The sequence below is a fragment of the Mytilus californianus genome, unplaced genomic scaffold (genome assembly GCF_021869535.1).
Source record: "Mytilus californianus isolate M0D057914Y unplaced genomic scaffold, xbMytCali1.0.p SCAF_9, whole genome shotgun sequence".
Taxonomy (NCBI): Eukaryota; Metazoa; Mollusca; class Bivalvia; order Mytilida; family Mytilidae; genus Mytilus; species Mytilus californianus.
The window spans coordinates 33,437,701-33,449,250 of record NW_026262745.1 but is presented as its reverse complement, the minus strand read 5'-3'; the positions used below and the strand labels follow the sequence as shown (position 1 = coordinate 33,449,250).

The 11,550-nt window shown below is 30.2% G+C and overlaps 1 protein-coding gene across 3 annotated transcripts in view; it reads right to left on the bottom strand.

The window, feature by feature from the left end:
- The window catches only part of LOC127715091 (beta-1,4-mannosyltransferase egh-like), a 66,482-nt gene that overhangs the window by 8,404 nt on the left and 46,528 nt on the right, over positions 1-11,550 (bottom strand). The window contains exons 1-2 of one of the 3 annotated variants that reach the window (XM_052221129.1): positions 10,180-10,469; positions 9,463-9,539 (exon numbers count right to left, since the gene is read on the bottom strand). The gene's annotated coding sequence lies outside the window, so the exon portion shown is untranslated. Of the gene's footprint in view, positions 1-115; positions 152-9,462; positions 9,540-10,179; positions 10,470-11,550 lie in introns of those variants that run through there. The other 2 variants (XM_052221128.1, XM_052221130.1) reach the window with 2 other exon arrangements.

The window sequence follows — 11,550 nt, the reverse complement described above, 5'->3', positions numbered from 1 at the left end:
ACCAAATGACTTCTTTAGAAGTTGACAACTATAGGTCACGGTGCAGTCTTCAACAATGAGCAAAACTCATACCGCATAGGCAATAAAAGGCTCCTATATTTAAGACCACACTCACCCTACTGTGGATGCCTCATTATTCTGCTAATTTCATACCATGAAATTAAATTATCAATAAAATAATTATTTCCTATATGCTTGAATGGAAAATTTGGGCCAAACAACAAATTCAAGTATCCACGAAAATACGAAACTTTCTTCAATACCCACTAAAATAAATGAATCCACAGTCCTATGAATGATTAAAATCACACTTTCCCTGTACTAAAATTTAGACAAGGAAGTGACACATTTCCTGTACTTCTAAACACGTCCTCCTTATATATCCTTAAAATTCACAATCCCATTGATGCTTTTTTTTATACATTCACACTAGATTACTATAAACGTGATAAAGGAGAAGGCATAATACAAGAATTTTATGTTCTTTCTGAAATCGGTGAAATTTGAAAATCATCAGACTAAAACGTTTAGTGAGTAGACTCAGTAACCAAAATTTCCATTTCTTCAAATTTTTTCACAATTTTATGTATTTGAACTTTTACATTGACCTCCAACAAAAGCTTCTGTAGGCAACTACAGGTAATTTCCATTTTTAACTTGTGACAAAATCACTATCTTAAAATACATTTCAAACAGATAGAAAAGATTATGAATTCAGTTTGAATGAATAAATTTTAAAGAAAAGAACAATAGCTAATCTTTATCTACCTGGTACATATGTTATTGGAAGGACAAAGATAAAAAGAAGTTAATGTGAAATCTCCAGGTTTTCATTTCCCCTTATTTTAGGTTAAAAAATTGTATTTCCTACTTGCAATTAATTCTCAAATTGATATGCCAATTAAAATTTACTTTATATTACACAATATACCCATAAATCACATTTAGTTACTTACACTTTAAAAGGGTAAAAAGAAGTTCTAATTGAAGATTACAACAAATTTTGCAATAACAAACATGCAACCCAGGCATGAAATCAAATTGTTCACTGTTGTCATTAATCTCAGTCAGACATGATTGTGCTACCAATATTTGTAGCATAATGTAAATGAACAAGGTGGTTGCTCAAGGACAATACAAAATGAAATAAACATAAAAAAAACCCGAATAATAAATTACAACACTGACAGAAGAATGCAATGATAAATCAAAACAAATTATTTCTGACATTTGTACAGCTAATCACAGCATGATAATTTAAATAAAATGAAATAATTTTCTTACCAACTTATGCTTATTTTGAATAACACAAAAGTACAAATAAATTAAAATTCTGTTAGAATCACTTTTAACATTAAGAAAAAATTAAGCACTTGTGTACACAAGTTATCCCAGGACCTAAACAAATGATTACTGTTGGGATTTAAAACTGTTTATCATATTCAGGAAAATTTCAATACAGATAAATCAAGATGTTGCAAATAATGTATTTTTAATATTTATGGATTTCATTTACATGCACACTTAATAGCCAGGGGTAGTTATCAGTTTATATCTAATATTTTTAGCAACCAGTTAAATTCAATGGATAAAACAGCATGATACTTTGATATTTACCAAGGCCATATATTTTCATGTTAAATTCGTACAGATACAAACAGAATCAATCAGATCCAACAATGATAATTATGTTGCAAAGAAACTTATAATAAAATCATTCTACCACAGCTGTATGTTTTTTTTTATTAAATCTTTCAAAATATTTAACATTTTTGGAAAAAACCCATAAAAACCAAATGGGAATCTTTTATATTCTATGATAAATCATGAAAGTCCATCCTTTTTTCCTGAAATTAGTAAATTTGATGTAGAATCAATTAATTTTTTATTTTGAATGAAGACAGCTGGATGATTGTTTCATTGATTAAAAAATGTTAAAATTTTGCTAGATAATGGGAGATAACTCAGACACTTTAGTTTTTAAAGTTATGTAGCAAGAAAAAGAGTGCAGAGACGTTTTCAGATGTCATGCAACAGGTCATAGCACAACATCTATGTCATCAAGGATAATCAGAAGTTAAAGTTTAACTCACCAAAGCATATATATATTAAATACAAAAGATCTAGAAATCGTTAATGAATAGTTATGGCCATTATGAGAGTCAGTGGAACAACATGAATCATGTTACATGATTTTACATGTTGCAATAATTTAATTTATACATTCTTTTAAATATCAAATTCCACTCTTTTGCAATACTTAGACCCCGTTCACACTAGCATTCTTTTAATCTCTCTAGATTTGAATTGATCTAAATAAAACCAGTTAGCGTCCACATTATCTTTAATCCTAACGATCTTGTAAACACTGTGTATAAATAGAAATATTTAATAAAATTAATGTGTTGATACACACTTTGCCAAAAAATAATGGATGAAGTAATTGTTTCACTTGAATTACAAGTTCAAATGTTGATACTGCTGTTCGTACAGTTTTCGTTAATTTTCAGGACTTTTATGTTGGTCATCCATTTTGTAATAAATTGCATGTGTAATTTTCCACAATACATGCGCACAAACTATTTTCGATTCAATCGTACTAGTTTAGATCAATCTATGCATTCACATTCAAAGTTAGATCGGTTCACTCTAGATCGATTCAAACTAAACTACCTCTTTTGGTGTTTTAGTTTAGACCGATTTCAAGATCGATTCAAAGCATTCACATTGGGCTTAAATCGATCTTAAGTGAACCAATCTATTTTAAATCAATCTAAATGTCCAAGTGTGAACGGGGTCTTATATTCACAATCTTATTTTGTATTTTCAGCTCAAATATATTTAAAACAATAGTTGGAACCCATTGCATTGATTGATTGATTGTTGGTTGCTTAACGTCCAGTGGGGGAACCCATTGCAAACATTTTTTTTAATCGTTTATTTATATATATATCAGATTGATTGCTGCTTGCTTAACGGCCAGATGATAACGGATAATGTTATCTGGACCTTTTCTGATTCTGTGACAGCATAAAACTGGCTTTTCAAGCCTAACAATCCACAGACCAATGAATTTTCCCTTTAGCAATAAAACTGGTCTATTAATATTAATTTAAATTTATAAATCTATGGTAAATGTCAAAATCCTACAAATGACTAGCTGGTAGCACATGTTTCTATAACTGATTACAAATTCAATTATCAAAATCAAGGTTAAATGAAGGTTACATTTATTTTATTTTTAAGTTATAATGTATTAAGTGTCAAATTTAGCAATCACATATGGATGAACAAACATCCAATTGAACATACATTGTATAAAAGTGTTATGATGTCATAATATGCTCAAAATGTAACCACTTGAACTATAATTTTGTAAACTTTAATAAATTATGTCTTTGACATGATCACATCTCTAATTTACACATGAAAAGTAACATATAGTCTTTAAAAATCTGCCCTCATTTTTCAAAAATTGTGGCAAAGTAGGGATTTTCAGTTTTTCCACTTTTATTATAAAATTCTTAAGGGTTCCGCAGAACCCAGTGTGTCGCCTACTTTTGCTGTTAATCGCAGGCTCAACAAAAATGAGGAAAAAAATTAATAAAAATATTCCTCTCTATATATACTATCTTTTGATTGTAAGTAGCTTCTGTCCAAGTTTGGTAAAAATCCAGGATAGTTTATGAATCTAATGAATGTTTTAAAAACTTAAACTGCAGACTGTATGTAATGTTAACTGGAAGAAAAACTAAGTCCATTTATAAGTAAAATACTGAAAAAATGGAACAAAATTTTAACAAAATTTCCTCCTAGATACTAGCTTTTAATCATAAACAAGTTTCTGTCCAAGTTTGGTACAAATCCAAGATAGTTTAAGAAAGTTGTTAAAATTTTAAAAACTTACACCACAGAGTGAATGTAATGTTAACTGGCAGAAAAACTAAGTCCATTTATAAGTAAAATACGGAAAAATGATTTTTTTTTTTTACAAATTTTACTTCTGGATACTATCTTATGATCATAAACAATCTTCTTTCTAAGTTTGGTAGAAATCCAGGATAGTTTAAGAAAGTTATTAAAATTTCAAAAACTTTAACCACAGAGTGAATGTAATGTTTCCTGGCAGAAAAACTAAGTCCATTTATAAGTGAGATACGGAAAAAATGGAATTTTTTTTTTACAAAATTTACTTTTGGATATTATCTTATGATCATAAACAAGCTTCTGTCCAAGTTTGGTAGAAATCCAGGATGGTTTAAGAAAGTTATTAAAATTTCAAAAACTTTAACCACAGAGTGAATATTTGTGGACGCCGCCGCCGACGCCAGACGGAATGTAGGATCGCAATGTCTCGCTTTTTCGACAAAAGTGGAAGGCTCGACAAAAATGGAAAGTACTTGTCTTTTTGATGTGCGTAAATATATGGTTTAAAAATTAAAACTGGTACCATTTTAATTATATGAAAGTATGTGGAAACTTAGAACTGGTATGTATATCATATTAAATAAGAAAGATACAATTTACTCATTATATACTCTGATGGACAAAAAAAATGTTGCAATGGAAAAATTAAAGAAAATCAAATTCTGAAACTCATTATGTATATTTGGGACTAGAATGGATAAAACTGACCTCCATAATATCTATATTTCATCTGAAATTAAGCCTTAGAACCATGTTATTTAAACAATTTTTTTTTCTTTTTATCTACATTCTTTTTCAATATTTTTCATCTAATTCAAATTTATTTCAAATGGAAACTGAAAACATTCCTAATTATAATGTAGTACTTTTAAGTACTTCAAAAAATTATTGTACTATTTCAGTAGTAGTGAAAAATGACTGTTGGGATGATGCAAATACTACTAAAAGTAACCCCTGATTTTCTGGAAATCTTAAATCAGTATACTATACGGAGCACATTAATCGTCAATTTTTAATGCAAACTCATGGACAAGTAAATTTTAGCTCAAAATGGTCTAAACGTATTTTTCTTTCACCAAAAGTTTCATTTCTGCAAATTTGTTGGTTAGATTAAGTAAACAATGATATCAAAAGCACTGTTTTTTGTCAGGGAAGGGCAACTTTTACATACATGTATGTTCTAAATTGGAGTGGGTGAATTGGTGGTCTGACGCCTTTTAATGCATAAATTTTAGGTACAAACCTTTTTTCATACCAATCCAGTACTTTAAAGTTTTTACACTTTCAGTGAAATTTCCTATCAAATTCTAATAAAAAAGAAGAACTATATATTTATCATGATTATTGTACCTCCATAGCATAGTTTGTATGGAGGTACAAAACTGATGTTTCAAATTTGCATTACAAATCTAGTACATAATGTACTGTGAAATTATGCACGGTACAAAAATAGTAAAATAGTTTAGAAGTTCTTCATCACTACTAAATTATTAAGGTACATTTTCAGTACTATAAAATTATAGCACTAATAAAGTAAACATGCAAAAGTAGCTGTGTAAGGCTAAAAAGATGGAAAACACTAATTTAGCACAAGTAGTCTCAAATAAGAGTAAGTTTGCAATGGATTATGGAAAGTCGGAAAAACCATTTAATTGTTTCACTTTAGCATGCAAGTATCATGAAATGATTCAACAATGCCAGAGGGGAGTGTTTTAAAACATGTTTCAAGCCAGATAATGTTGTCAATGCTTTAGATTGAAAGAAAACCCCTTTATTTGTCCCGAAATTATACACAGGAATTCCATATTCTAATGAAACAACGTTTGTAACATTCATTTTGATTGGATAACGTCACCAATTTTCATGGCATCATTCACAATTGATGCTATGAAAACGTATGGGCAAGAGTACACAATATACGACAGATTTTAAATGTGTGATTTGACATTGTTTTCTGTCAGTTTCATAAGAATGGAGATAACAATATTGTATTTTAAGCTCAGACGGCATCAATGGGTGATTTGATGGTTCGCAAATATCCGTTTACTGGCTCGGCTAACGTGTCGCCAGTAAACTTAATTTGCGACCACCAAATCACCAATTGATGCCGTCAGAGCTTAAAATACAATACAGTTATCTCCTAAATGATTGTTCAGCACTTACAAGTCTGCAATTGGTGTCTGTATAAATTTTTGGAAAAGTCAAACAATCAATGTCTATCACTGCTAGAAAAGAACTGGAAATGGTTCGAACATCATGCACACTATAGTGGGATCATGTATTAATAACCCTCACCCATTCTCAAAACATCTGAAGAACAGGCATATGTCAAGAAAAAAATGGCAGATTAAGGTATGATATCCTCCTATTTTTGCTTAAAATGATGGAATTGGCAACAATTATATATTATCTCATCACTTAATTTCTAAATGAAAACAGGTTGGTTTTTTTTTCTCTGACTTCGTTAATGGTAGAGTTAACTACTAAAATTTCAGTATTGACCAAGTATTCCAGTGATGCAGTGGAAAGCGGAATCAACCCAAAGCAGGAAGATTGCATGTTCGAATCTCAATAAGCCGGAGATGGCAAAATAATTTCCTATATTATTGAGAACCAGATGAAACATTTCCACAGAGTCATCTCCTCTTGGTCAAGGTATTTAAACTTTTGCCAGTTCTATTGTCCCATTGAATAGATACAATAGCTATTGTTCGCTGTGTAGTTTATTCACCGGGACCTTTAATTTCTTCTAAGAGAAATCCATCACTCATTCATTAATTTATCTGAGTAAAAAAATACATGCATCAACCCTCAAAACTGCATGTGATGCTGTAATTATTCAATATCAATAATATATTTTCCATCTGTTCAATATAAACCCTGATTAATCATAATAAAATGCTTCGCTGAGTGCAGCTGCATACGACCTCATAGGTCCAACCCTGAACAGTTGGGGCAAAAATGGACACAATATTCTCGCTTGATACAGGTCTGAATTTGGATTGTAATTAAATATTTGACATATAATAGGTTTCTCACACAGAATAACTGTAGTCAAAGAACTTAGAATTGGTTTAATATACGATTTGAATTTATATTCAAATTTTTGCTTTTGTGCAATACACCATGCTGTTGCGTATTGACCCCCCCCCCCCCCCCCCCCCTTAATTTTTGGAAAAAAAAAAAATATTTGAAGAAATTTTCTTTTTAATTTCTGAAATCTGAAATGAGAAAAAAATTGGCCCCCACAACAATTTCTTTTTTACCCCCCCTAATTTTGGTCACCTCCTCCACCCCTTTTTCCAAAAAAAAAATACTTTCCCACAAGATATCGTCATAATCTCAATTCAAATTTCAAATGGAGTTTGCAACCATAATTACCAATTTAAATACATCATAAAAGAAAATGACATAAATAATCATGGCTAAAATTAATATTCCTTTAATAGTAACTTCTAGAAATTAATTGACAGCTAATCACCTCAAGACAATACAACATCTTTATACATAATTTAAAAGCAATGTAAGGGAGGTAATCCAAATTTTTTTTTTAATACTTTAAATGTATTTGGATTACCTCCCTTACACTGCTTTAAAATTGTCCATTAACCAGGAAATCCTTGTTTTTCCCCCTTTTTTGCCCCTTATTCCGAAACGGTTTGAGCAATAACCCCCCAAAGTCAATCCTAACCATCCCTTTGTGGTATGGAAACTTGTGGTATAATTTCAGAGAGATTCATACACCGTTCCACAAGTTATTGTCTGGAAACTAGAAAAATGCTTATTTGGGCCATTTTTTGGCCCCTAATTCCTTAACTGTTGGTACCATAACCCCCAAAATCAATCCCAACTTTCCTTTTGTGGTACTGAACCTTATGGTAAAATTTCATAGAGATCGATTCACTTAAACTAAAGTTATTGTGCGAAAACCAATGTGTCTTCGGACGACGATGATGACGACGCCAATGTCATACCAATATACGAACGCAAAAAAATAATAAAAAATTGGTTGTATTTTAAATTAAAACAAGCATTCTGTGACTATTCCATGGCAATACATAGTCCCCTACTGGTTAAAAATTCATTGTATTGGAACAAAATTCTAACTTGATCTATAAATTGTCATGGTGTAAACTATATATAACAAATATCAAGTCAATATCTTCAAGCATGACGAAAAATCAAAGTGATGGAAATCACTAATGGAAAGATTGGAAGAGTAGTTTGAATAATTTCAAACTATGTTTAGGTATGGTGTGGACAAAATAGAACATTAATAAAGCACTATTGCTGACAATTGCATTAACCGCAGGTCTTTAGAAGGAAAAGCACTTTTACAGAAGATAAAATGAGCTAAATGTGAATCAAATTGAATTTCGTTTAAACTGCAGTTTATATCTTAACCAAATAATGTTCCCGGTAACATGTTAAAAAAAAAAAATGTGAATCAAAGATTCTTCTAATATTGAGTTTACCAATTATCCTTGTAAGACATAGGAACAACAGATAGACTTGAAGCTAAGAACTTTATTGTGTTAAAAAATAATCTAAAAAGGTTTTTTTGGGGCATTTTGTAAATTGAAACATAGGTATTCTATTTTTCTCCTCTGAGAATTGCTTATTGATTTTGAAAACAATTATCATAATTATATGACATTGAGGATTAAAAGTTGTAGAGTGTATTTTAATCAATTTATAATTTAAATATCTTTCAGCAAAGGGCATTGAAAATGTACTTTTTTCAACATAAACAAATTAAAAAACTTTTAAAATTGTTGAAATGTGGATTCTTTCTTGATTGCAAAAAATATATATACACTTTCTTATATTCAAATGACTAAAATTGTTAACAGGCATTTGATTGAGAATAAACTAAAGAAAAAATGGTTTGTTCTTATTAAGAGTTTTATAAATTAAATAACTGTTTCAAGCCAATCACTGATAAAAAAACTAAGCAAACTAACCTAAATTGTTGATTAATTACAGATGATGATTGCAGATTTATCAAGTAAATTATAGGTCTTACTTGAATACCTTTTATATATTTATATTTAGATTCCATTTTTTTTTTTGAAAAAAAGATCTTGTTCATCCTCAATTAATCATTTGTCTTTCAGACAAAATTTACAGAATCACTTTTGTAGTGTAGATCAAAAGTTATACACTGTAATAGGCAATGAATAAATCTATCATCTCTATATATCAAACATATCTAATATATGCATTTGTGTATTCAATTATGAAGTCAAATATTTGTGTATTGAGATGTTTATTGAAGGGTCTGTATAATTATGTAACACTGAGGTTGATTAGTAATGTGGTCAATATGATTGGCATTTAAGGAGGTGGGGCATTGTAATTAAGGCCCCACCTTGTCTCTGATTGTTTGGTGATCATGACCATAGGTAGGGGACTAAAAATAACATATTCTTAATCTAAATTTGAAAAAAAAAAAATTTCATGAATACTAACTAATACATACACATTCTATAAAGATGTCACTAAATATAACTGATACAAGTAAAATGTACCTACATGTATTTATCTTGGTTACAGTTCAGTATCTTCTGTGTCCATGCACTACTTATACTAGTGTTGTTTCCTATCCATATCTATAGAGATAAAAATATGACGTCAGAAAGGTGAAATATTTACAGGCAAAAATGAACAATTATAGTAATTATCATCGCACCTTCTGGCAGCTAATTGAATTATATATTGATGGAGAATATACAAAAATCAATTTTATATATATATATGCTAGACGGACTGATCAAGAAAAAACATGTAATGAATATGATTCTGATCTGTGACAATGAGATCAGATGACCACCATTCTCAAATAACTCCAGCTGTAATAAATGATGCATTAAATGTTAATTTACAGGTAACAGGCTATTATTTCAACTTGGAATTATTTTCAATTATGGAATTTGCATAATTTCTTGTGCTTGAAATTTTTAATAAATTCCATGTTTATTCTGTATTTTAATGTTCTGTGCGGCGCACAACACTATCTATTACAAAGAAGATAGCACATTTTCAATAGAATGTACTGTGCCGCGCACAACACTATCTATACAAAATACATTGTGTGGAAAGTGTTATGCACTGCTCAAAACATTATAATACAGACTAAACATGGAATTTATTAAAAATTTCAAGCACAAGAAATTATGCAAATTCCATAATTAAAAATAATTCCAAGTTGAAATAATAGCCTGTTAGGTTATAAATAATGAATAACTTTACCCTGACTATTATCTGTGTCCCGTGACTCCCTTCCTTAAAATCAGTGGTGCAATGCAATTGCGTAATTATTCTTTTCACATGTTTGCAGTAATAGTCTGCCTTAAGGCCTGATAATCCAATTTCTAGTAATGGATGATGAAGAGATTCAAATATAATTTACTGTGTTTTGTCATTTTTCCCATTTTGATAAAAACAAGCATTCTGTGAGTATTGCATAGCAATACATAATCCCCTACCAGTTACAAACTCATTGTAATGGAACGAAGTTCTAATTTGATCTATAACTTGTCATGGTGTAAACTAAATAAAAATATCAAGTCAAAATCTTCAAGCATGACGAAAAAAACTGTTGAAAACTGATTATTTATTTAAGTGAATTTTCTATGTCCATAGACCATAACTCTGCACAAAATTATCAGACTGGAACAAAATTCCAACTGTCATGATAAAACTATATACTAATTATTGAATCAATATCTTCAAGAATGACAAACAAACCTACCACTAAATTCTTCAAACAATTTACCAAAGAAAAGGAAAAAAATCCAAAATGTCCTTTTGTCTTTTAAATAATGAGTTATTCCCCTTTGAACAGAAACATACTAATTAATAAGTATTTCATCAAAACTTTAATTCTAGGGAAAGGGCTTTAACTGAACAAAAAGAAAAGCTAAAGTCGTGAAAATTAAACTTGACCTGTAACTTGTCATGATAAATCAATAAACCAAATATCAAATCAATATCTTCAAGCACGAAGAAAAAAAGGCTGGAAAACTGATTTGCCGGACTGACAGATGGACAGACAGACAGAGAGATAGATGGACGGAGTGCAAACCTAAAGTTCCCTTCGACTTCATTGGTAGGGGACTAATAACCTGTTGACACAGAGATATGTCTCTTCTGTATGAAATTTTGATAGTATAATACAAATGACAATACTTTAACTTGTAAACTATGAAAAACATTCAAAGTCAATGAACCATGACTGAGGGTTCTGGGCAAAATAATCTCTGTGGAAATGAGATAAGCAAATGTGAATACAAATGCACACCAAATATATTTGACGTATCTTAAGATTTTGTTTGCTCAACCACTTTCAAAATCCTGGATCTGCATCTGACTTCACACTAACTATCATTGACTTACAATATGTGGTTCCCCTCAAACTGACCTTATCAGAAACTTCAAAATTTAATTTAGCAAAAATTTCAAAGTCAATAGACCAATAGATCAATAGATAGGAATTGGTGACTGAGGGGGAGGGCCAATAATCTCCATGTAAATGAGATGTGCAAATTCTACCTCAACTGCACACCAAATATTATTGACTTACCATCAGTGGTTACCCAACTTACCAAATCCCAAATTATT